The 26,585-nt window shown below is 35.6% G+C and overlaps 1 long non-coding RNA gene across 1 annotated transcript in view; it reads left to right on the top strand.

The window, feature by feature from the left end:
• Nucleotides 1-22,709, top strand: part of LOC118006233 — a 42,803-nt gene extending 20,094 nt beyond the window's left edge. The window contains exons 6-9 of the long non-coding RNA XR_004678004.1: nucleotides 5,149-5,347; nucleotides 6,828-7,946; nucleotides 10,485-10,598; nucleotides 21,872-22,709. This is a non-coding gene — a long non-coding RNA (uncharacterized LOC118006233). The remainder of the gene's footprint in view (nucleotides 1-5,148; nucleotides 5,348-6,827; nucleotides 7,947-10,484; nucleotides 10,599-21,871) is intronic.
• The last annotated feature ends 3,876 nt before the right edge of the window (nucleotides 22,710-26,585 follow it).

Genomic DNA, 26,585 nt, shown 5'->3' on the forward strand with positions numbered 1-26,585 from the left:
TTCCAACAAAAAGGAGGAAGGGTAAACAAAAACATTTGTAAAAATGAGACTAAAACCCAGCTAATATTGATTGAATAAAAACAAGTCGTGGATAAAGCCATAATTTGATTTAAGTTAAAATTTAAAAATATGTGTATTAAATAGGTGAAGTAAAAAAAATATAGCATGTAACACCCCAAAAAGTAGAGGAGAAAAGAGTAAGGTTGAACCACACTCAATTGAAGCAGAGGTTGGACAGGTGAGGAGGGTGAGGTGTGATTTTTATCACTGGTCCTGCTTGAAAATGACAGGTATCAGCAAGCCCCTAGACAGCTTGCCAAGTACCACATCAGCTGATCCTTTGAACTTAGAATATGGACTAAGTGATGCCGTAGAACTGAGTTGCTAATCCATCATTGTCAATTCCAGGAAATCAGAAATAACGTACACTACCATTCTTCAGAATTAATTGGGAAGAGAGAGAATTCACTGGGGAACAATTTTTTTTTTTTTTTGTGGGAAGGGGGTTAGTCTTAATACAGGTGGATCTTATATGAAGTGAGGGCTGTAAGCCGCTCTTTATTAGTTGCAACTTTCATATTTTCTTTGGTAAAAGTGTGGAGACTGATATTTTTTAATTGAAAAGCATTTCATATTATGATGATATATAAGATCAGGCCACTCTATTTTCTGTATGACACATCTTATAAATTTTATTCCTGTATATAAGTCCAAATATCCTGTAATGTAAACCATCAACATTTGTTTCGGTATGTTTCAATATTATTTTCCTTAAAATAAATAAATGTTGGCCTTCTAAGAATTTGTTTGTATCTTATGTGTTACTATTTTAAAATGTGGATTCTTTAAATGTCAGCAAATACGTAACAGGGCCAAAGAGAGTAAGAAAGTTATTATTTCTTTTAAAGATTTTATTTATTTATTTGCGAGAGAGAGAGAGCACAAGCAGGGGAAGTGTCAGGCAGAGGGAGAGGGAGAAGCAGGCCTCCCAATTAGCAGGGAGCCAGATACGGGGCTCGATCCCAGGACCCTGAGAGCATGACCTGAGCCAAAGACAGATGCTTAACCGACTGAGTCACACAGGTGCCCCAGAAAGTTATTTTCCACAAAAATTTTAGTCTTTAAATATAATGTTGTTTTCTTAGGAAAATTTCTAATTATCATTTAATAAATATATAATAATACATTTAGTGAAATGAACTTGCTAAAATGTCCTTTCATATTTATTTGTTTTTGTACACAGGTGACATTAATTGATTAGATAATGAAAAGCTACCTTGCAATTTAAGGGTCTAATCAAAGTAATTAGAGCTCTGAGTGATTCAATTATTTTATTTGATTAATTTGATGCATTATAATGTTTTTATTTAGAGAAGTCAAAAAGCATGTGTGAAACTCTGAGTGAGACAAAGGATATCAAAAAGTAAAACATAGCTTTCAGAGATGTGAGATACTAAAATATCTTAAATCTGAATATTACATTAGAATTTTCCAAACTTTCTAATATTATATTGAATTATATAAAGAATGAGGATTGTTTGTGGGTGATCTTTTAATTTCTTCTTTGTAAGCTGAAGTTCTCTTGTATGTTTGCCAACTTTCTTATTTGTCCTTATAAATAATAATTGTTTTTTGATCATGTTCAGTGTGAGAAAATTTTCTCTACACATGAAGACTTATGTTAAGAAACATATCTGGTTAATTTTAAACTTAAGAAATATATTGTCATATGTTGTTTGCCTTAGATTAGTTCATTAATTTTAAGCTCCTGATTTCCTGAATTATATCTGTCACATTGCTATGTATTTGATGATTAAATAAACATTAGCAACATCCTTTTAAAAACTCTTAATTTCACAATTTATGTGAAGTTTTGATGTCCCCGCAGAGCCTTGGGCTAATTTAGTGAATGAATGATTTATTTACTTATTTCTGGTATCCAGGCCTTGACATCTTTGCTTCTCCTTTGATTATGTGCTTCAGTAAAAAACAAGACAAAAAAACCCCCCAAATCCTGCCTTGTTATAATTAAAGTAAGTTAAATTTTGGTCTGACTATATGAAATATTATTCTTTGATTAAAGATAGATAGTATATGGCACAAAAATAGACACAGTTCAATAGAAACATGGACGCCCATGTTTATTGCAGCATTATTTACAACAGCGAAGCTATGGAAGCTACCCAACTGTGCATCCATAGAAGAATGGGTAAAGAAGATGTGATATATGGAAATGGAATATTACTCAGTCATAAAAAAGAATGGAATCTTACCATTGGCAAACAACATGGATGGATCCAAAAGGTATAATGCTAAGTGAAATAAGTCAGAGAAAGATAAATACTGTATGATTCACTCATATGTGGAATTTAAGAAACAAAGAGGAAAAAGAGACAAACAAAATACAGACTCTTATATAGAGAGCAAACTCACGGTTGCCAGAGGGGCGGTGGGGGGGGGGAGGGTGAAATAGGTGATGCGGATTAAAGAGTACACTTACTGTGATGAGCACCAAGTAATGTATAGAACTGCTGAATCACTCACTAAATTGTACACCTGAAACTAATGTAACACTGTATGTTAATTATACTTGAATAATAAAAAAAAAGGTAGTACACAGAATTTTTCTTCCTCAAAATAATTATCTGATCAAGTCCTGCTAACCAATGTATTTTGTTATCATGTAAAGATGGTTATATTCTTGCATTCCTTTATTATTGGAAATAATAAAGTCTTTAAGTACTTTACCCATCAAGAATCTGGAAGAACTACTCAGCTTATATTAAATGGCAACTAAATCTTTATATTCCCCAAGCTAGCACAGACAGAGTATCAACAAGGCAGACAGAGATAACTCTGTGAGTATATGGAACAAGATAAAAATAAGGTCATTACATAACCACAGAGATGCCCAAATATCTCCTTCTTTTGTCTGATGTGAATGATGTTTGCTTTGTTACCAATGACCTTGCTAGACCCACTTTATTCCTTCAGCATCCTAGATAAATATTATTAAAATTTATACATTAATAATATAGTAATAATTAATCACATGATACTAATTTTATATTATATAATACATATAATATATATTATATACTAGTAACACATTTTTATATAGTGTACATTATATATAGAATATAATATGCATTAAAATATATAATAAACATAATTTTATTTATATAATCATACATTTATTTATATTATATAGTTGTATTTATAATTTGTTTATATGTATTAATATAATTAATTCTATAACACATAATTGATTGCATTAACATTTGTGTTATTATTACTGTAACACTGCTTCTCATTTTTGACAGCTCTAGCCCAGGACTGGCCCCTGCTTCCCTAAACCACTCTGCTTAGAATTATCCAGCATAGGCCCAAATTTCCTATGAATGCCGTTCCAAGTCCCTCTTACTGAGATGCCCCAAAGTTGCTCTGGATTGTGTTCACCCTTGCTGTACCTAAATACATAAATATGACTTTGGTTAGGTGTTCATTTATGGTTTTTACTACAGGCATAATATAATTCAGCCAGAGTCTGAAGATGAGCATGTCTTGAACATATTTTTACTCCTGTGTAACCCTAGGCAAGCATTTCTAGCACCACTGTGATCTTAGAGTCCTCACCTATAACGTAAAAGTACAATGTCCACTGTTTCATTTCTGTTGTTTTGAGGATCAAATGAGGAGATAATTTTTTTTACACAATATAAAATGATATTCAAATTTTAGTTGCTAATGCTGTCATATTCCATTGTCCTATTATTTAGGCAAAATTCCCTTTCTGTTTATCCATTGCCTACTGAGCTCTGGCCCTTTGCACTAGCTTTCTCTGGATGAAAATACTACCTTCTGCACTGCCACCTAGTGATTAGTCTGATTGCTTAATATCAACGCTGTATTAATTAAAGAGGCAGTGTTCCAAAATAAATTGCTGTGGTTTCTATAGATACCTCCATGATTTCTGTGGTTGATATTTTTTGGTTGACTCCACTGACCCTGATTTTAAATAGCTTATATGAAGCAGAGTATAACCAGCAAGTTCTCTAATATGTGTTATGTTTCCTGAATATAGTTTTATTCTTAACTAGGTGCAGTACCCAAACAGATCAGACTTCTATAGTCATAATTCCTAAGCAAAAGCAGGATTCCATTTCAGACCTAATAAATCAAAACTCTAGGACTAGAACCCAATAACCTGCATGTTTTAGAAATACCCCGCTTCCTAACCATGCTAAAGAGAGAGATTTTGGTTGAAGGTACAGAAAGCTATGCTCTTGACAAATTTTATCTGCATCTTAAATTCTAAAAAGAGTTTCACCTGTGGCATAAAACCTTGCCTATCAAATCACAGAAGGAAAAAAAATCCATGAACTAAAACCATTAACAAATAACCTAAACATTTGTTTTAAATTTTCCAAGAATATCATAGTATTTCATTTTATTTATTTTTCTTCCAAGATTTTATTTAAATTCAATTTAGTTCACATATAGTGTACTGTTGGTTTCAGGAGTAGAATGTAGTGATTCATCAGTTACATACAACACCCAGTGCTCATCACGAGTGCCCTCTTCAATGCCCATCCCCCATCTAGCCCACTCCCCACCCACGTCCCTCCAGCGACCCTCAGTTTGTTCTCTATAGCTAAGAGTCTGGTTTGCTTCCCTCTCTGTTTTTATCTTATTTTATTTTTCTTTCCTATCCCCTATGTTCATCTGTTTTGTTTCTTAAATTCCACGTAAGAGTGAAATCACATGGGGTGTTTGTCTTTCTCTGCCTGACTTATTTCACCTAGTGTAATACACTAGTTCCATCCACATCGTTGCAAAAATACCATAGTATTTCAAAGTAAAAAGGGTCATGAAGAAAAGTGAAGCATTCACTTACTCCAGAAAAAAAGGTGATGTAAAAAAAATTATTCAGTTGTAATTTATGAGATTGGAAATAGATTGATTACAAAAATGGCCCAGCTTCCCTAACACTCTTTGCATCCTTGTACTTTGTACATTTTTTTTGCTCCCCCAAAAAAGTGTTACAAAAAGTCTTTTAGTTGTAATTTTTAACATGTATAACATATGGTAGACTGATTGCAAAATCAGTTTTCCGATTCTCTAATTCACCCTCACTTCTGAACTAAGGTATCAAGAGGCTTTTCATGTTTCTGCTGCCTCTGGGATCTCTGCCAAACGAGAAGCTGGAGGAAGAGAGCCCAGACTCAGGAGAAGGTGGGGTCGTCCTTGCTTATCCATCCCCCAGCTGACCTGCAAACACATGGAAAAGCCCACAAACATCCACAGATTTAGCCCAGTCTACAACGGCCAGCTGACCTTCAGACTCGTGAGTAATGATTATGCTTATGGCTGAATACCACTGAGTTTTCAGGGGGTATATTACACAGCAATAGCTAGTTAATACATTTATATTAAAATTTAGAAGTCTTTTCATATATAACCAAGATAGCTCATTGGAACAACAGCTGGTATTAAAATTAAGAGTTTGGCTTATATACAAAATAACTCTCAGCATATAAATAAAGTAATACTGTTGGGCCTTCAGAGAAGAAAAGTAAATAAATAAATAGATAAGTAGCTGAGGATGAGTATTTCTCAGACATTCTCTATCAGCCCTACTATGGTTTATACCAGCTTTAAAATTGTTATCATTAATATAGAACAGGAATCAGAAAGCTTTTTCTGTAATGGGCCAGATGGGAAATATTTTAGGTTTTTGGGCATCCAGTCTTTATCACAACTACTCAAACTTGCCATTTTAGCACAAAAGAAGTCGTAAGCAAACATTAGTGAATGGGTATGGATGCGTTCCAATAAAAATTAATTTACCAAAACAAGAGCAGGCCTGACATCAGAGTTAATCTCTTTTTTACTGCTTACAGTTAGGAAATCTATGTGTAGTAAAATTGTTGAGACCATCTGAGGACTTGGCAAATAATATGGAACCTCGGGAATCACTGTGTATGAAACCCAGAATTTAAATATTCTTTTGTGGCTTAGGATGCATGTTTTCTAGATTTTTCCTGAGTACAGTTTTGCTTTATTTTTCTGTTTTGTTAGCATTTTAATTTGTCTTAAATCCAGTTTACTACTGTAATTGCAAAATATATTTATTATCTAGTGGACAAAAGAACAGTTATTTACCAATATTTCTCAGTGTTCATGCACGACCTAATTTAGTAACAAGCAAAGTAGATCTTTTATAAAATGTTATTTCTTCATCCTGTAATCACCCAAATAAGTTATTTCATGGATATTGCCACTTCAGCATTAAATATTGACCCAAATGTTGATCTCTCATATATTTAAATTAAAAAAATAGGTTGTGACAGAGGATTAGAGCATGTATTTTTATTACATGTCAATTATTATATTTTCTTATTTGAAAATATTGTCATCATTAAGAAAATAATAAAACAAAATTAATATATTTTCCTTTGCCTTAGCCATTTGGACACTATTAGCATATCTTGTAACTCAGAAGACACATTTCTAAAAGCTTTGCATTCTGATATAGTAAGTCACAAGTAACAAGAGAGTTTTCTGGAAGTCTGAGTAACGGGAGCATCCTAAAAGCTGTGCATTTTGAAATATACCACGATAAAACCGTTTGGTTTTTAATGACACCAGCATTATCCAGTCAAAAATTTCAATTGCCATACAACAATTTGTATTATAGATAATGTCTTCCTTTTCTATTCTGGAAGCTAGTTGTTCTTTAAATTGGACTCACTCTTATCCCTTGTTATTGCAAGTAGAAATTTAACATATTGTTATTAAATTTTTTTTTCTTCTTCTTCTTCCAGGAAACTTGGAGGTCCCACCAAGATCAGCCACATGGAATTCACTTACTAGATATGACTAAATACTCTTTGGGTGTAATAACACAGAGGTACCTGCTCTCCACTGACAGCAGAAATTAGTACGCAGAATTTAAGCTCCATTGATCCAGAGTGATACCTGGCTTGATCGAGCAGTTTATTAATTGCCTTCCCTTCCCTCTTTTGTTGGCTCACAGTCTTGGGAGTTCCCAGGAGAAATCTGAAGCCGCCCAGTACACAGAGGTCAGGGAGACAGGGAAGACAGAGCGAGGCCACTCCGGACTAGTAGGTGGCAGGTCGAACAGGCAAGGGAATTTACTTACGAGGCTTGCGTGCATTCGCGGTAAGACAGGTCGATCTCTGCAGCCACCAGCCAGAATCTTAAAAATTTATACAGAAGCTTGACCAGAGTTCAGTCTCATGCAGCATGTCGGGGAGCAGACGTGACCACAGAGCAAGCTGGAGGCTCCTCTCCCCACGCGCATCTCTGGGACGTGGGTTCTGCTCGCCTTTCCTGCTCTCACACTGCTCGGAGAACGCAGCCTTGAGGGTGGTGATGTGGTGTGGAGAACACCTGCTCGGTAGACGCGTGGCACCCGGGAAACCCTTAAACTTTTAAGAGTGGGCGGGCAGGTGTGTGGGTCTGGTGGTCTCGCTGCTCCACGCCCCCAAGGCAAGCTCATTTGTACGTTTCCTTTGCTTGTGAACACTGCCCGCTCCCACCTTGGAGTGGCCCGCCTCTTTGCTCTGGTCTCTCCTCCCCCGGCCCACGGAGGATTTCTCCCGGAAGGCTCAGGAGAGAGTTTTGAGAGGGGTCCCAACCGCGCGCTGCTCTCTCCAGGCTGCATCCTTGAAGAGGGCGCCCGCGGTGGGAGCAGCGCGCAGGGGGACCTCCCGAGGCCCGGAGCGGGCGAGGAGCCCCCGACTGTCCGGACCCAGCGCGTGGGTCAGCCGGTGGTCACGGCCCCTCGATGACCGCCGCCGCCGTGCAGCCCTCCTTCTCCGTCTGCTCCTCTTTTCCTCCACCTGCCGAGTAAGAGGCTTGGCCTTGCGTCTCCATCTGGGCAGCGGCCTTGCGAGGAATTCAGTCGCCAGGTGCAACTGGTAAGTGTTCCCTCTCGGACAGTCCTTTCATCAACGGCGACTGTGTTCCTCCGAGATAACAAAAGATAATGTAGTTTCCAACGTTGTGGATTGTTTTAAACTGTTAAACTTTACTTATTTGGTACTTTCTAAGGGAGGTTGAAATCGATAGAGGAAACCAGAGTAATTAGTCCCGAAGCAGTGTTTTGCTTATTTTTTCTTGTCTATATAAAAACAGTAAATTGTGAATAAGATGGTGAATTCATTGTGGTATATGAGATACTCATAATACGCTTAAAATTACTATACTAAAGCTAATGGTATGTTTTTTTTTTTTTTTTAAGATTCTATTTATTTATTTGAGAGAGAGAGATCCGAGAGCACAAATGGGGGGAGGGGCAGAAGGAGAGGGAGAAGCAGGCTCCCTGCTGAGCAGTAACCCTGTGGGCGCTGGATCCTAGGACTGAGATCATGACCCAAGCTGAAGGCAGACGCTTGGGTGATTGAGCCACCCAGGCGCGCCCGCTAATGCTGTATCTTATTACATGCGTATTTATGTATTTTAAGAACGTGCATATGTATATTGTCTTTATTAATCAAAGTAACTTATAAATAAGGGAGAGGAATCAAACACTAACTTGGAAGAAAATTGTTCTGAAACAGCATAGCAAATATCAGTGTGTCCTGCCCAGAAAACAGATGTTCTCAGCAGAAAACTCTCATTTCCTGAGAACCTGTTAACTTATGGTGCCTTTGATGTTAATTTTATCATGTTCTTGAATGGCTTTTAACAAAAGTTCTGACTTCTACGAAAAATAAAATTCGTAATGGTTGGTTTTCTTCATTTAAAGAGTATTGTCTAACAGATTAATTGTATAAACGAGGTGGCAACTGTTTCTTGTCCTGAGGTACCTATGGCTTATACTCATTTACTGATGTAATAATAAGTCTTCTCTGATAATTATTTTTTGGTATTGTCTTCTAAAATCAGGCCCCAAATTAAAAGTAGCTGTGGGGAGCACCAAAGGCTCACTCTAGTGATTTGTAATGCGAGGCATTAACATGTAATGTAAGGAATAGTAAAATAAGTAGGTCAGAAAAACATTTATATCTTCTATTTTATTTTATTTTTTAAAAAGATTTTATTTATGTATTTGAGAGAGAGACAGAGAGCACGAGTAAGGGGAGGGGAAGAGGGAGAGGGAGAAGCAGATTGATTGGGGAACCCAAAGCTGGGGTCGATCCCAGGACCCTGAGATCATGAGCTGAGCCCAAGTCAGACACTTAACTGACTGAGCCACTCTATATTTTTAAATAGCCCAATAAGGCAATGAAAAATATTTTTATCAAGACCATAATTTTAATACAAACATGTCATATATATTATGTTTGCAATTGATATAAATATATTCTAATCACAAATCATGTGGAAACTCTAGCACAGTTATTTGTTAACAAACTGATTTTTAAGGAAATTCTGTTTCTAGGAGTAAAATGTAATTGTCAATGTTGAAAATCTTAACACGTTTCAGAGGATAGGTTGGAAAGTCCAGGAGATTTGCAAATGCCCTCACTGGTCATGATGTCTTCTTGACCCTCAGAGTAACCATTAACTGAGTCCATGTGATATAGTTGTATTTCATGCCCCACTAGGGAATTTTATCTTCCTCCATTCTGATCGTGTAGTATCTCTCAGTACGTTGTCAGCATTATTCTCTTGTTATTGCTTAAAAGCTCCTGCTACAATTTGCAAAGCAAACCTTAATCTCCTGGGAGAAACAACAAATAAGACCAGTTTCTCAGAATGTTGGCAAAAAAGGTTGTAGCAAGCGCTCTGGACAGGTGATACAGGGAATAGGAAATCGGGCCAGAGGCTCAGGCTCCCAGCACCAGATGGCACTGCCTCTGGAGGAGACACCTCACATATGGGGACTGAGTCAGGATTTCCAGGTTTGTTGCTGAAGTAGATGATTTCAGGAGGTGAGCGGCTGACTCAAGATCAGAAGAACAAGAATCAGTTATGTAGGTCTGGATGGAACCGAAGGAAGGTTTAACTGTATTGATTTGCTTTGAAATGTTAGTGATATTGTTTAATGTTCTTTGTTCTGGTGGGACTGTGAGAAAATCTTTCTTTTTAATCTAGCTATCAATTTAAGAGGACTTATTTGAGAAAATTGGGATGATACAACTTTTGAGGGGTGGCTTCTAATTGATCTCTCAAAATTCATGGAAAAAAAAAAACCCTTATGGGAAATCATGGATGTATTATAAATAAGTAAAAAAGAATAACTAAAGAAGGTGATTCTTTTGAAAATATGACATGATAATTCTTGTTTGAAAAACAATTGATCTAAGTGATTTTTGAGTTCTATAATTTTATGCCAAAAAATTAGTAGGATAATGTAAACAGAAACCAAATTTTCAATCATGGCCATGCCAGAGATGTAATAATAATTCAAGGAGAATGCCATTTGTTTAGATGCAACATTCCAAAATTAAAAAATAAAGGCTATGTTTTGTACACAGAGATGATGTCTCCAAACTCTTCCTCTTCAACAGGTCTTTTGCTACTCTGGGGCTTACAAAATCCAGCCTTGCGGGTAATTCTGGTTTCCAGGCTTGGAGTGAATGACAAGAAAAGGAAATGAAGTTATGTTTTCCATGAGAAATATGGTGAGTAAATAACTTGAAGTGCTTTAAAAAGCCTCCTTATTTAGTATTTTCTAGTTTTAAACCCTACCGCAGGATAGCATTATATATTAATCAACACCATCAGTTTTCCCTCTATGAATAATATAGGCAAAATAGAAAAGGTTATCAAACTGATGTTTCTGAATAAGAAAAATCATTATTTTATCAATTCCATGCTTTCGTGGATGGCCACAAGGTGCTGGGATTGTAAATCTACTCTCTTGCCCTTAGCCTTATCACACATTTTGATGGGAGGAGAATAAAAAGTAGGCCAAAAAGAGCTTACATTCCTCAAAATCTGATATAAACAATCACTATAAAAACTTCTTGAAGGCCAGAAAAATTAGAGCATTCCCAAAGCCCTGAATTTTGAGATTGGCCTTTTAAGACAAAAGCATCTTACATTTAAATTGACTGAAGTTGTTGACTATACAATGGTTTGAGCTATAAAAACTGCTTTACCTCTTTGAGAGCCAGTTGTCTTGAAAGTCGGACTCCCTTGTGTATGCTTTTCTATTATTAGAAAACTTTCACTCAGTGCTCACAAGTTGTTTACAAATTTTTTTCTCTAAAAATATGAAATATTCTATCGCATGCCAAATAGTAGCAATTGACAAATACCTGAAACAGATCAGAAAATTTTCAAATTTAAGAAAAATTTTCAAACCTGCAAAAATCCTTTGCCTATGTAAGGATTATCACTTACAACCTTACTTTATGCCTACTAGAGGCTTAAGTTCACTTGGTAGAGGTAAATTGGACACGGATTATATTCCAATAATCTGTTCTTCAATGAAGAAGGTAGAGGAAGAAAATCCTGTTTTATCAAGTAGGAGATTCAAAGGAAACACTACATTTCCTTTTCATTCAAGAAGGTGAATTGATATCTTTATATTCATATATGATAACAGATAGCACTGATTTACTTTTAAATGGATATTTATTTAACAATGTACTTGCCTATGAAATTCATTGCATTTTGTTTATTCAGCAAAGTTTTCCTAAGTGTCAATTATGTGCCCAGCATGATCCTGTAGATCATGATATATCAGTGAGCCAAACACAAACCCCCACTCTTAAAGAGCTTGAATTTTAGCAGCTTGGAGTGAATAGAATCAACAAGCAAAGAACAATAATTATAATACATAAGTGATAGTATAATTATAATTGATAGTATGCAATATTATATCTAATAAATATTATAATAAAAATTTTGTAATAAATATGTAAACAGTTGGGTGTGTTATTCAGTGAGAAGATTGAGAAAGGGAAGGTGGAAGAACGCAGGTGGGATGTGAGTGCAGTGGGCACAGGAGGGTGAACATGGCACTCGAATCTGGTGATTTGAGTATGCCTTATTGAGAAAGTCATATTCGAACAAAAATTTGAAGGAGCAGAGGACTTTAACCACGTGAGTACCTGGGTGCAGAATATTTTAGGCAAGGGAATTAGCCCTAAATTAGGAATACAATAGTAGTTTTCAGTGAACATCCAGGTCACCAGTGGATGGAGGCAGCTTGCTAAGAGGGAGGTCAGAGACACCCTTACAAAGCAGACTTTTACTCTGAGAGGAAGGAGGGTCCCATTTCACTGGTATCTTAAAGGGAGCATTCTGCTGATGTGTTAAGAAAATATGACAGGTAGGTAAAGGAAGAGGAGGGAGAACTCTTAAGATATAATTACAGAAATCCAGGTGGTGACTAATGTGGCATGAATCATGGTGGTAGCATAGGATGTAGGAAGAATATACATAGTATATAATATTATAATATGTATTTATATATTATATATATAGTTACATATAATTTGAACCCCGATAGTATAAATACACTTTTTTAAATGACATATGGAACATTTATAATAATCTACTATAGAAATCACATGTGCAAGCACACACACCCAACACACACATAAAGTCTTAAAAAAAACAACAACAATATATAATCAAGCTTGGGTTGAAGAGGATACAAAGTACAAAACTAAGGATTTAAATAAAAATAAACAGTGGAATGACACCCCCCCCAAATCCATGAAACACAGTTAAAACACTTTCTCAAGAAAAGGTATAGCAACAGATACTTATATTAATAAAATTTTAAGCATGAAAATTATTGAATGACACACTCAGGTCAAAGGGTCAGGAAGTGAGTACTGAAGTAAATAAAAAATAAATCAGATTAAAGGAATTGATAAAAGTAAAACAATTTCTTTCAGCTTCAATGAGATAAATGACAAAACTGTAAAGTATTTAGTGTATACCTAATTATTGTGAAAAACTCCTCCTCACCTCCCCGTCTGGAGAGCTAATTAACATATCTGTCACCTCACATTTTTTAGAACATTTAAGTTCTATCCTAGCAAATTTCCATCATTTAACAAATTGGAAAATAGAAAAAACAGTGGAGCTAATAAATCCATAAACTAGTTGTTTGAAGAAAATCAACAAAATAGACAAAATAACAGTTAAGAAAATTTAAAATTCAAATCCCAGAAAGAAATCAACTACTTTTGTGGGAGAAATAAAGAGAGAAGTTAATGCATAATAGAGAGGAAGTAGTTACAGAGTTCCCCCATAAAAAGTTCCAGGCTCAGGGAAAAAAAACGTTCCAGGTCCAAACGAATTCATGAAGCAAATCTAGCAAAGAGCAAATAATTATAATGCAATGTAAATTGTCCCAGAGTAAAGAACTAAGAAGGAAAATCTCTAAATTTGATATTATGAAACTAGAGTAACTTGGATCCTTAATCCCAGCTAAAATTACACTGAACAGAAAAGCTACAAGCTGATCTTAATTATAAATATTAATGCAGAAATCTTGTGTAAAAACACAAGCAAACAGTTCATTTAAAATAGAAAACCTTGGGACCAGGAGGAATTTACTCCAAGGATACAAGTGTGGTTTCAATATTAGGAAACCTAAAAGTATAATCTACTGTGTTGATAGAGCCTAAGGAGGAAAATACAGGATCACCTTCACTGATGCAGAAAAGACATGAGGCAGAATCCAACAGACTTCATGATTAAAACAAAAGCCAAAACGCAACACATCTTAATAATAGAGAAAATCATAGTTACTTCCTTACTACAAAGTATAGGTATAGAGGCCAAAGGGTGAGAATGAATTTTGTCTTAAGGAAATAATACATAGCTAGTGTATGTAGCTAGCTAAGGAAATAACATGTAGCTAATACTGGAGCTTCGGGTGTGCATGTGAAGAAATGAAGTTAGTTAAGTAGTCTGGGGAAAAGGGTTTGCATGAAATGTTGAGAATATTTTATTTTATCTTGCTATCAGGAAATCTGAATGATCAGTTTTGGATTTTGTGAAGATCGCTGTGTTCTAACGAAGATCAGTAGGCAAGGAGGCAGGGAGGCTGGTACAGTAATGTGGATCTGGAGAGTAGGGATCTGTGGACAGCGGCGTGTGGATAGAATTCCTGAGCACAGAGTAGGACCCTAATAAATACTTAATTCACAAACATACAAAATAACCCAAATATAAAACCTACTGGTCTGATTTTATTTAAAAATCTTTGAAGATCTCACAATAACTTGGGATCAATGTTGTTGGTTACAGAAATTATTTTATAAGTACAGATTAATAGAATATTAAGTAATAGGAGTTTACTTCATGACATATCTTTTCTGTTATTAGGATATAAGATGTGGTTTCCTTTTTTGTGGATATTGTTTTCTTATTTTTTCTTTTAAAGATTTCTTTTTTTGAGAGAGGGAGAGCGAGAGCAGGGGATGGGGAGAGGGACAAAGGAAATCCTCAAGTGGACTCCCTGCTGAGTCTGATGGGGGGGGGAGGGGGGGCTTGATCCCAGGACCCTGAGATCATGACCTGAGCTGAAATCAAGAGTCAGACACTTAACTGACTGAGCCACACAGGGACCCCTGTTTTCTTGCTTTTAAAAAAATATTTAGACTGTTTTGATTTTTTATTCGTATAATTTAAATAGGTGCAGAAATAACAGGAAATAAACTCATTTAACAAACAAAGCTTATTGCACTTAGACAATGCCAAAAACAAAATTTATAGCATGTGAGAAAAACTTTTCAAGGGCACAGACTCTGTGACATGATTTTTCTCTAGCGTCTATACAGTGTTATTTTCTACATCCTGTATTTAATGACATGAAAGAAAGGAATCACAGACGCAGCTTCATATATTTACATTTTAAAGCCATCCTTACAAGAGTTAACACTTGTCACTCTCTACTAATAAATTCTCATATTTTTCTTTGATTATGAGCAATGTACGTAATTTCAGCTTCAACTTTTTCATCTCAGTGGTTTCTCTTATCATCACAATATTTAAAGAAGGCTGTTAGAGATAAATACAAGGAAGTATGCTATGAATTGTTAAATGATGATCTACATAGTAGAATTTTATGTGGGAAACCATTGGTTATATAGAAGTGAAGCAGCTTTGAAAGATGTAAAAATTTTGGCTAGGCACAGATTAAGTGAATTCCAATCCTTTACTTCATATCCCGTGGAAGGGTTCCAAAAAAAAAAAAGGAAGATTGATTTATTTTAAATTAAAATTATTTTAAATTAAAATGATTGATAGTATTTTCTAGTGAATATTATTGATTCAGATTTTTAAAATTGTGTAATATTGGGCTCCAAAAATTCACTGATTATTTTTATATTAATTTATTTTGAATGTTTGGGAATTGTTACTACTGAATTATATTTTATATATAAAGGCTCATTTCCTTATTGTCGTTCCTTCTTGGTTAATTAAAGAAATAAGTTTTTGAGCTCTGTCAAAATGTAGAGATCATCTAGTTCATCCAGCTCACGTTTATAGAGTAAAGGAGCTTTCTGGGAGAGGGTGGGTGGCTGTCACCTTGAAGTTTCCAGTTGACTGAGTCAGAGCGGAGGATAGAATTGAGAAGATAGCCAGGGTCTCTGCATTCCTAAAGGAGGCTTTTACTTCTTTCTTATTTAGCCATCCATTTAGCTTATTTAGCCTTGGTACTTCCTCTGAGATTCTAGAAGTTGAACATACCTGTGAAAGTAGTCTGAAATAGTGCAAATATGAATTATTTTAAAATTAATAGTCATGAGTTAGCAGAGGCTCATTTTGGCACAGAGTTGGGAATTCAAAAATATACTTGGAAACCTAATTTTACTGTTTATAAATATGGCTTTTGTGGTAGGTCTTGTTTTAATGAAGAAATATTTCATAATTTGCAAATTGAAATACAGGCATAAGTAATTTTTCTCTACCAGTATTAATATGAAATTGTATGTGAACACAGATTTTTAAGGAGCTTGAAAATTTGGTGTCCCAAATATAAATAATACCTTTGAATGAACACTTAAAATATGGTTTAAAATATACAGTGTCATTTACCCTTGAAAATTTCCTACAAAAATGGCTAAGCTTCATTTTTAAGATAAAGCAGCTGAAATCAGAGTAATTGTATAAATTTCCCAGAGAATAGTGTCTAGTAGTGATAAACCTAGATTCCAAGTACACTTTTTCAAGTAGACTTTGTCTTTCTAAGTAAAGTAAAAATGTGAAATCAAAGAAAATTCAATTAGTAAACTAGATTATTTTTTAAATGTAGACATTCTAAGTTTTCTAACCAAAGGAACTAGCAGGTACAGTACTTCTTAAGGGAAATAAGGGGATGATAGGAAAAAAATTATAATTTTGTTTATTTGCAAGACCATTGTCCTAAAATCTGAAACAGTTAACTGTGATAGTGTGAAAACCTGTATTCTCAAAATTTTCAACTTAGTTTCCTACAGAGTTTAAGATATGATTGCCATTATTATTCTACCGAAGCTTTGCATCATTTTACTACAGCAAAAGTTGAGATATTATCAACACTAATATGAGAATATTATTATGTCCAATAAACTCTAGGAATTGTTTGGATATATGAGTTGTATGGTTGACTGATTTTAAACAGGGAGTTAAAAATTCATTCAGATGCCCTCAATGAAACATCTCAGTGATTCACTTAGAGAATGGAAAATCCTTTTCTAAGCAGTGTAATTACAACTTTTAATCCATCAACAGTTACTAGTAGAGCTCTACTCATAATAAAAATAACTTTCATTTTTATGGTGTTTGACAGTTGACAGGATGCTGTCCTATAGATACTGAGATGTGAGAAAAACTTTTCAAGGGCACAGACTCTGTGACATGATTTTTCTCTAGCGTCTATACAGTGTTATTTTCTACATCCTGTATTTAATGACATGAAAGAAAGGAATCACAGACGCAGCTTCATATATTTACATTTTAAAGCCATCTTTAAAATGGCTGCCCTGTTCACTCGTCCTACCAACTGTTGGAATTGGTGAGATGAGCACATGATATAGATTAAAAAACATCCTGACGATGAACAAGATTACGTATCTCTGGTCTTTTATTCCAAACCTATTTGCTTGTTTTTCTCCCCACTTATGACACCATGGTGGAAATCAACACTAGCCTTGCCACTGTGATGAAGTCACTAACTTCAGGATTTTTTTTTTTTTTTGGTCCAATAAGTGAGTTAAGTCTACCACACATGAAACAAGTAAAAAGGGGAAATTTCCCTAGTGATTGCACTTGCCAGGGAAACCTTAATATAAGATGCAAAGCTTTAGGCTACGTATGCCCTACATATTCTCAGAGAAACCTTTGGAGACTCAACTAGCGTAGATTAATCTCACTCTCCATCAGCCTCCTGCACCTTAGCATTGAACTCATTATGGCTCACCTTCTCTCTAAGTTATAGATGCTGCAATTGGTTCTCATCCCAAATTGTTAAGGTTCTTGAAGGCCACAGCCGTTATCTGTTTCATCCCTTTATCTCCCATAATACCTGTCAGAGTGGTCCTCAAGAGTTTTGTTGAATTAAAAAAATGTACAGCAAGTGGATACGCAGATTCTGTCCTGACTTCAATGGGGGAAGAGAATTAATGTATTTGAACACCTGTTGTGTGTCAGCCACCTGGCAAAGCACTTTTCAGTCTTTCAGTATAGAAATCACTTGAGATAGATGTTATAATCATTAGTATATTTAAAAATGTGTAAACTAAGCTCTGCAACATTAAGATTTTCTGTACATTGTAAGTGACAAAGTCAGGAAGCAGTCTAATTTTATCTGTCTCCAAACTACCTGCTGCTTCCCACTCCTTAGCAGTGCCTTGTACTACAGATAATCTTTGGTAACAAATGGTAACCCATATCCCAAGTGGGCACATCATGTTTTGGATTCTGGTTAAAAGTGTAGGAATCTCCTGTAAACTGTGTTCCCATAATTCTGGGCTTACCTCAGGTTTTCGCTTAGAAATTTTAGAAGTTTTTAAAGAATTTTACATCAAGTGCAACAAATCATCCTGTCTTTAAGAAATGAATTTCCCTCCATGCATTCATCACAGCCTAGTTCTGGCTGTCAATTTTGCTAAGCTAAGGAATGAGATGTCATGAGTGCCCTAGGCACAGTCTTACAGAACTACTTCAATTAATTAAATTAACTAAAGAATGGGAAGTCAAGTTTCTCTCTGCCCTCTCTCCTCTCCCCTCCTCTCCTCTCCCCTCCTCTCCTCTCCTCTCCTCTCCTCTCCTCTCCCCTCCTCTCCCCTCCTCTCCTCTCCTCTCCTCTCCTCTCCCCTCCCCTCCCCTCCCCTCCCCTCCCCTCCCCTCCCCTCTTCCTTTCTCTTCCTTTCTCTCCTGTGTTCTTTTCTTTCTGTGAAAGATACAGTTGCCAGACATAGTCATCTACCCAGTGCTCCAAGTATAGTAGAAAATCTTGGGAAGTCATCATCAAGATAAAACAATCAACAAAACTAAATGCCAATAGAATGGGAGAAGATATTTGCAAATGATGTATCTGTTAAAGGGTTAGTATCCAAAATTTATAAAGAACTTATCAAACTTAACATCCAAAAAGCAAATAATCTGGTTAAGACACGGGCAGCAGACATGAATAGACACTTTTCCAAAGAAGACATCCAAATGGCTAACAGACACATGAAAAATGCTCAACATCACGCATCATCAGAGAAATACAAATCAAAATCACAATGAGATACCACCTCACATCTTTCAGAATAGCTAAGATTAAAAAAAAAAAAAAAAAGCAACGGATGCCGGCAAGGATGCAGAGAAAGGGGAATCCTCTTGCATTGTTGGTGGGATTGCAAACTGGTGCAGCCACTCTGGAAAACAGTATGGAGGTTCTGCAAAAGGTTAAACATAGAATTACCCTACAATCCAGCAATTGCACTACTAGGTATTTATCCAAAGAATACAAAAATACAGATTTGAAGGGGTACATGCACCCTGATGTTTATAGCGGCATTATCAACAATAGCCAAACTATGAAGAGAGCCCAAGCGTTCATTGACTGCTGAATGGATAAAGATGTGGTATATATATACAATGAAATATTACTCAGCCATCAAAAGAATGAAATCTTGCCATCTGCAATGACGTGGATGGAGCTAGAGAATATTATGCTAAGTGAAATAAGTGAATCAGAAGACAAATGCCATATGATTTCACTCATATGTGGAATTTAAGAAACAAAACAGATGAACATACAGGAGGGGGAAATAAAAAAGAGAGAGGGAAACAAACCATTAAGAGACTCTTAAAGACAGAGAATAAACCAACAGGTGATGCAGGTAGGTGGGGGATGGGCTAGATGGGTGATGGGTATTAAGGAGAGCACTTGATATGATGGGCACTGAGTGTTGTATATAAGTGATGAATCATTGAATTTTACTCCTGAAATCAATATTGCACTGTATGTTAACTAAATAGAATTTAAATAAAAATTAGAAAGAAAAAAATGAAAACCTGGGAAGTCATTGAATTATAAAGAAAGTTGATTAAAATAATAATTTAGAATTATTTTCCATATGTTCATTCATAAGCATTTATTAAGTACTTACTATGTGCTAAGCAAGCTGCCTAGACATGGAGGTATAAGCTGATTGCCCTGTGCAGCTCACAAATCTAGGAAAGTTGCAATTTTCTAAATAAACAAGTATTCACGGTACAATGGTAATAAAGAAGAGAAATATTAAAAAATATATATTTTTTAAAGACTCTATTTGAGAGGGCTAGAGAGAGAGCATAAGTGGGGGAGGGGAGAGGAAGAGGCAGAGGGAAAAGAAGCAGACTCCCTGCTGAGCAGGGAGCCCAACACGGGTCTAGATCCTAGGACCCTGGGATCATGACCTGAGCTGAAGGCAGATGCTTAACCGACTGAGCCACCCAGGTGCCCCCCAAAATTACAAAATATTTGATAACATCAAGGTCTGCTCTCCTAAAATATTCTCCCCACCTCTTAAAACCATGCTAAAAATATTCCATCATCAGTGCATTTGTGACTATCATAGCGCTATTGATGACTAATGAGCTAATCATGGTTCTATTGATGACCAATAGCTCCTGTAATTCAAAGGTGTTTTCAGGCATATGGCAGATGTTCAATAAACATGTTCACCAGGCCTGCTACAGAAGATGGGATTGGTAGATTTGAAGAAAGCAGCTTAATTTGAATAAGAAAGAAGAGCAAATGATTCTTGGTTTACTTAGCTTTATCAATGAGTTCACACAATGCAAACTACTAAACATCTATAAGACACTTCTCACAAATTCTGCACACTCTTCAAGGCTTCCAACAAGCTCTGAACCAAAATGTGTGTGTGTGTGTGTGTATAAATATATATACATATATATAAATTTCTATATGTACATGTATTAAACACTTTCTCTAATGGAGATGGTTTTTATGCTCTTTTAGCAGTAAAAATTATTAACTACCTACCTAAATCGCAGGTGGAGGCCATTTGGGGGGAAATTTCGATTTTCTTTTAGTGGGGATTTCAGAAATGGTAATGAACAGTGAGAAAAGTTTCATGGTTCTCTTAAGTGATGACATAAGAGAGAAAGAGGTGATATAGAGGATTTCGTTCTGTATGAGCTGGCAGGCAATAGGGAGACAGCATAAACTCTGGGTATAAGATTCTTGAGACTATCTAGGTTTTATTTTTCCTTCTAAGGAAAGTATTCCAGGATACTTAATATTAACTTCTTGCATATTGTAAACACTTGAAAACAAGGGCAAGTGTGTGAAGACAAATGAAAAGCTTCAAGTTGACATCTTGGATTCAAATAACATGATTGAGTTTAGGCGCATCATGGCACACCTCTTGGAATCTTCTAGGAAAAATTGAAGCAGTATTTCTTTTGGTGTTTGAAAGATACAAATCTTTATGTATAGAACTGGGCCTCTTGTTTCAGGATATTTATCATTCTTGGGATTTCTGCAAACCCCACCCCCTAAAACACTGAATATCAATGGCACCTGCCTCCCCTAATTACATTGACAACCAAAAATATTGATCCTTCCATCTAAACACCCCTAGAAACCCAGTTGAAAACCATTTGAGTAGAGGGAAGGAGTTGGATGAAAAGAAAAAGATTGATTTTCATCTTAATTAAGGTTTTCTTGTTGATTTGTTGTGTTTTGTTTTGTTTTCCATTCAAGCAACAAACTCAACTCTGGCTATCCAAGGGGGAAAATAATGAAACTATATTTATGAGAAAAACTACTGGAGTCACCTAAAAAGTTTGAAGAGTGTTAGAAATCAATGCTCCCCTAGAGTTATTGAACCTTAATATTTTTGTTGCTGCTTTATAAGATGATTTGTTACACACCCCCACCCCCAAAAGAGTATGTCTTATTATATTTCTTTTTTTTTTAAAGATTTTATTTATTTATTTGAGACAGAGAGAAAGAGAGAGAGAGAGCACATGAGAGGGGGGAGGGTCAGAGGGAGAAGCAGACTCCCTGCCAAGCAGGGAGCCCGATGCGGGACTCGATCCAGGGACTCCAGGATCATGACCTGAGCCGAAGGCAGTCGCTTAACCAACTGAGCCACCCAGGCGCCCCTGTCTTATTATATTTCAAATTCATAGCAGAGAGTGTGTTTGACTAGTTATGGTCATGAGTCTCTCACTTAGGAGTCACTCAGCTAAGGAACCAGGGATTAGCTCAGGATTTGCCACTAAGGAAGTACTATAGTACTAGCCTTATAACTAATTCAAGTCATCTGCCACAACACATATTTTACTAAGGCTTCCTAATATTTGAAATTGTTTGACTTAGGGGTCAACATTTAAAAGTCAGAAGGTTCTAAGTAAACAGTTGGATAACACTTTGAAAACTCAATAATCAAGCAATATCATGTCTTTATTCCCACATGTCTGCAAACAACTGAAGCCAAGAAGAGTTACTCTTCAATGGGGAACCTACTCCCTGTATGCCAGAGAATGAACTCTGCTCTCTTAAATTACTTACCGGATCCTGCCAACATCTGAGTGTGACTCCCACATTTGTTAATGAAGTGGGTCTTAGAAGTGTCATTCTCCTGGGATGGACAAAAGAGCTCTTTAAAAGCAATACAAATTAAGAAAAGTAGAAACATGTGCAAATATGATGTATAAAATGTGTAGTTTTAAGCTTTCTGTGTTACCATTATTTCTCTAGATAGAAAAAAAAAATAAGACCCTAACAATTTCTTCTAAATGTAGAAGGAAAAGGAAAATATGTTGATTTTGAAGAAACAGCCATGTGCTATTTATAATGCCTTTTAAAAAGCAAGTGAGTTTCTGGAATGTGCTGACTGCCCTGTTTTTGGCAACTTCTCTTCTGCTCATTAGCTATTTCATATAAAGTAACATGAGAGTCCCAGCTGTACCTATTAATTCATTAGAGAACTGATTGCATTTTCATTTTCACCTTTTTGAGCTATCAGATGCATATTTATTCCTCATAAAAACGTCTTCACTTGCCTACTTCACTTTCAGTTTTTATTTTAAACAGCAAAAAAAGATTCTTTTTTCTTTTAGATGCATTTTGACTTGCTACTTGCTCGAATCAAAGGAGAGAGTTTTTGTTTTTGTTTTTTTTGCTTTCCTTTTTCTATTTTCTATCAAGTTCCAACAGTTGATAACAATTTTTCTTTTGAGAAAGGGAACAATGTATCTTTGGATATTTCTATTTCCAAATAAAATGGAATTTCTTGAACATTTACCCTATGATTAAAAAAATCTGATATTATTTCTTTTTTAAATCATAATTTATGTTATTTATTAATGTAATGTACGTTAACAAAAGCCTTTTTTCTGAGTATTCAATTTAACTTTGTCTTCTATTTACCCCTGAACATTGGCCTTTTCCCAATCATTTGTAGGATGGCCTAGGAGATATTTTGGTCCACTGTTTCCTCTTTGAATTGATAGCTGTAAATATAATCAAATAACCTTTTTGATCACTCTCTAAATTTGGAGAATCTTTTGAAAATATGGGTGTAAAAGGCCTTTTAAAAAAAATTTAAATTCAATTAGCCAACATATAGAACATCATTAGTTTCAGATGCAGAGTTCAGTAATTCATCAGTTGCATATAACACCCAGTGCTCATCACATCATGTGCCCTCCTTAATGCTCATCACCCAGTTACCCCATCCCCCACCCACCTTCCCTCCAGCAACCCTCAGTTTGTTTCCTATAGTTACAAGTCTCTCATGGTTTTTCTCCCTCTCTAATGACTTCCCACTCAGTTTTTCCTCCCTTCCACTATGATCCTCTGTGCTGTTTCTTATATTCCACATATGAGTGAAACCATATAATTGTCTTTCTCTGATTGACTTATTTCGCTCAGTATAATACCCTGCAGTTCCAACCATGTCGATGTAAATGGTAAGTATTCATCTTTTCTGATGGCTGAGTAATATTCCATTGTGTGTGTGTCTATGTGTGTATATATATATATGTAAATAAAAATCACAATGAGATAGCACTTCACACTGGTCAGAGTGGCTAAAATTAACAAGACAGGAAACAATAAATGTTGGCGAGCATGCAGAGAAAGGGGAACCTTCTTACACTGTTGGTGGGAATGCAAGTTGGTACAGTATGGAGGTTCCTCAAGATGTTAAAAATAGAGTTACCCTATGACTCAGCAGTTGCACTACTAGGTATTTACCCCAAAGAAAGCAAGTTGTAATCTTGTTTTAGGTGTTATTAGATTACATACTGTACAAATCACAAATTTTCATATTCTTAGAATTTCCTCTTAAATAATATGTTCTGCCAACCAAGTGATATTTGCTTTTGGAAGGACTTCCAAAGAAGCATTTCCTCCTGTGAACTGGACTTCTAACACTGTACTTCATATCCTTGTTTGATTCCTTTATTTGACATAAGCTGAATTTATACAATGTATTGTGTTCTCAAGTTTATACTGTCGAGGCTCATTTAGGGTCCATTTTAAAGGTAAATAGGTGATTTACATGTGAAGTTTTCCTAGCTTTCTGTCCAGGTTTATTGTTGTACCCAGTGTTAAATCTATTTAAAGGAAAAATTGCCAAACATTGAAAAGCTAACATGATACAATACAGGACCAGTATTTCATTTTTTTTTAGAAAGATTTTATTTATTTATTTGTCAGAGAGAGAGTGAGAGAACTGGAGTGCACAAGCAGGGGGAGAGGCAGAGGGAGAGGGAGAAGCAGACTCCCTGCTGAGCAGAGAGCCTGATGCGGGACTCGATCCCAGGACCCTGGGATCGTGACTTGAGCTGAAGGCAGCTGTCTGAACGACTGAGCCACCCAGGTATCCCAAGACCAGTATTTCAATTCTTAATTCTGCCTTCGAACATGCTTATGCATGAAGTCTTTGGACTCTTTGACTCTTTGAAAGTACCCGTCTATCAATTGCAGTTTTTTTTTTTTTACCCATAGAAAGAAGAATAACTTATCTATTTATAACTTCTTTACATGTACTATTACAGTCATATGTGATTTAAATAACACACATTCACACTTCTATATAAAATACAAGATGAGAAATTTCTAGAGGATGAGATAATCATAAACAGATGTTCTAATTTTTTCTTTCCTTACCCTACTGCAGTGTTTTTCATACCCAGTTTTAAGAATCTACATAGAAGGGGTATGATAATGGTACAGATCAGTGGTATAAAATATTGGCTCAGATATATTAAAAATAAAAATGAGTAATTTAATAATTTTCACTCAAGGTAATAGAGAACAAAGCAAAATCAACTCATACTATTCTAAACCTGTCTTTATTCAGTTTTTTAAAGAATAATAATTAGAAAACAACCATGGGAAACATTTAATCTTTTACATGCAACTTCAGAATTTAAATAAAGTGACTAGAATTTATTGGCTTGTGTGTTTCTAGTAAGTGTGCTATAATGTTTAGTATTTACTTAAATTCAGTCACTTAGGAAACAGATAGGAGCCAGTTGTAAGAAAGCTAAACATTTACTTTAGAAGTTTTGCTTAATAACATTTCAAGTTTGAAAAATAGAAATATAATATAGATAAGATACAATTTTTATTTAAATTGTCAATACATTTTAAACTATTATTTTATTTTATTTATTTATTTGTCAGAGAGAGAGAGAGAGAGAGAGAGAGAGAAAGCAGGAGCGGGGGGAGGGGCAGAGGGAGAAGCAGGCTCCCCGTTGAGCAAAGAACTTGATGTGAGACTCCATTCCAGCACTCTGGGGTCATGACCTGAGCCAAAGGCAGATGTTTAACCGACTGAGCCACCCAGGCTCCCCCAAAATAGATATTTTAAATTATATTTGCACAATTGAATACAGTTGGTTGGCACATTGAGTTAGTTGGCTTACCTTTCCTCATCATCACTAACTTCAAGTTATGCCTCATGGTAGAGGTCTTTGACTCCTGTGCTTTCATTCTCCATATGAAAGCATTTGTATTAATCTCAAACTACCTCATTTTAAAATTCCAACCGAAGTTGTATGTTTTCCTTTAGGTTTTAGCTCTATTGTTTAAAGTTCTTGCTCTAGTCAGAAGCATTTTCAGTGTTTTGGCACTGAAATATACGCTTCCTTGTTCTGAAATATATTTCCATAGGTACTTGTAAGTAAACTGCTAGAACCAGAAGGAACATAATGTCATCTTTGTTTGATTCATTCAGGTCCTATAAGATCTTTTAATATAACATCATTATACACAACAATTACTGTTACACTCCTGCCACATAGGACGCTGATTCTGGCATGTGTCTTACCAGAGGCAGAGATTTATTCAGAGGTGTGAACATGGCTGCCAGGAAATTGACCCATTTTACCTGCTGGCTCCGGTTATGGGCAGACTCAGAAACTCTTTACTGTCAAGTAAGATCAGCTTTTCCTAGAGAAATATCTGATATGATTAAGATTATTAATAGTTCACTCTCGGGGTCAAATTAGTTTGACAAATTCTTTTCAGAGAGTGAGTTTTGAAAACAGGGCAGCTTGAGAGAGTGAATTGCACTGGGTGTACGGGGTACAGTACTAGATATGACTAAGGTGTAAGAACAGGTATGAAAAGGAGGAGATAAACATGCCAAGTATATATTTTTAATGTAAACTTATAAAGTTGTGATAACCAATGCTTTGTTACTTAAAAATCACATTACCTGGTAGTATGGTGTCATCTGTGAGTACATTTTCACTCGCTGAAATTTATAGTCTTCCTTTCCAAATAAAGCTTAGTCTGAATATAGTTTACAGTTTTGTTTAGATTTACTTGATAATGAATAAATTTGGGGGTTGATAAATTGGTATAGATTAATTTATAATGCTTATGATTTTTGAAACTGTATAACTTATATGTTTATATGTTATTAATTATAAAAGTAAATATAGCTGTATAGTACTGGGTGACAGTCCACAAAATTGGTTTTCTTATCTAGTGAATTTTAAATAGCATTTAAGCTTGAATATCTTTGTTCTGGGAAAAGAAAGAATTTGATTCAGCAATATAAAGTGTAGGCTTTTTTTTTTTTTTAAAGATTTTATTTATTTATTTTGACAAAGAGAGACACAGTGAGAGAGGGAACACAAGCAGGGGGAGTGGGAGAGGGAGAAGCAGGCTTCTCGCTGAGCAGGGA

This window comes from Mirounga leonina, unplaced genomic scaffold, assembly GCF_011800145.1.
Source record: "Mirounga leonina isolate KUSES-001 unplaced genomic scaffold, KU_Mleo_1.0 Mir_95, whole genome shotgun sequence".
Taxonomy (NCBI): Eukaryota; Metazoa; Chordata; class Mammalia; order Carnivora; family Phocidae; genus Mirounga; species Mirounga leonina.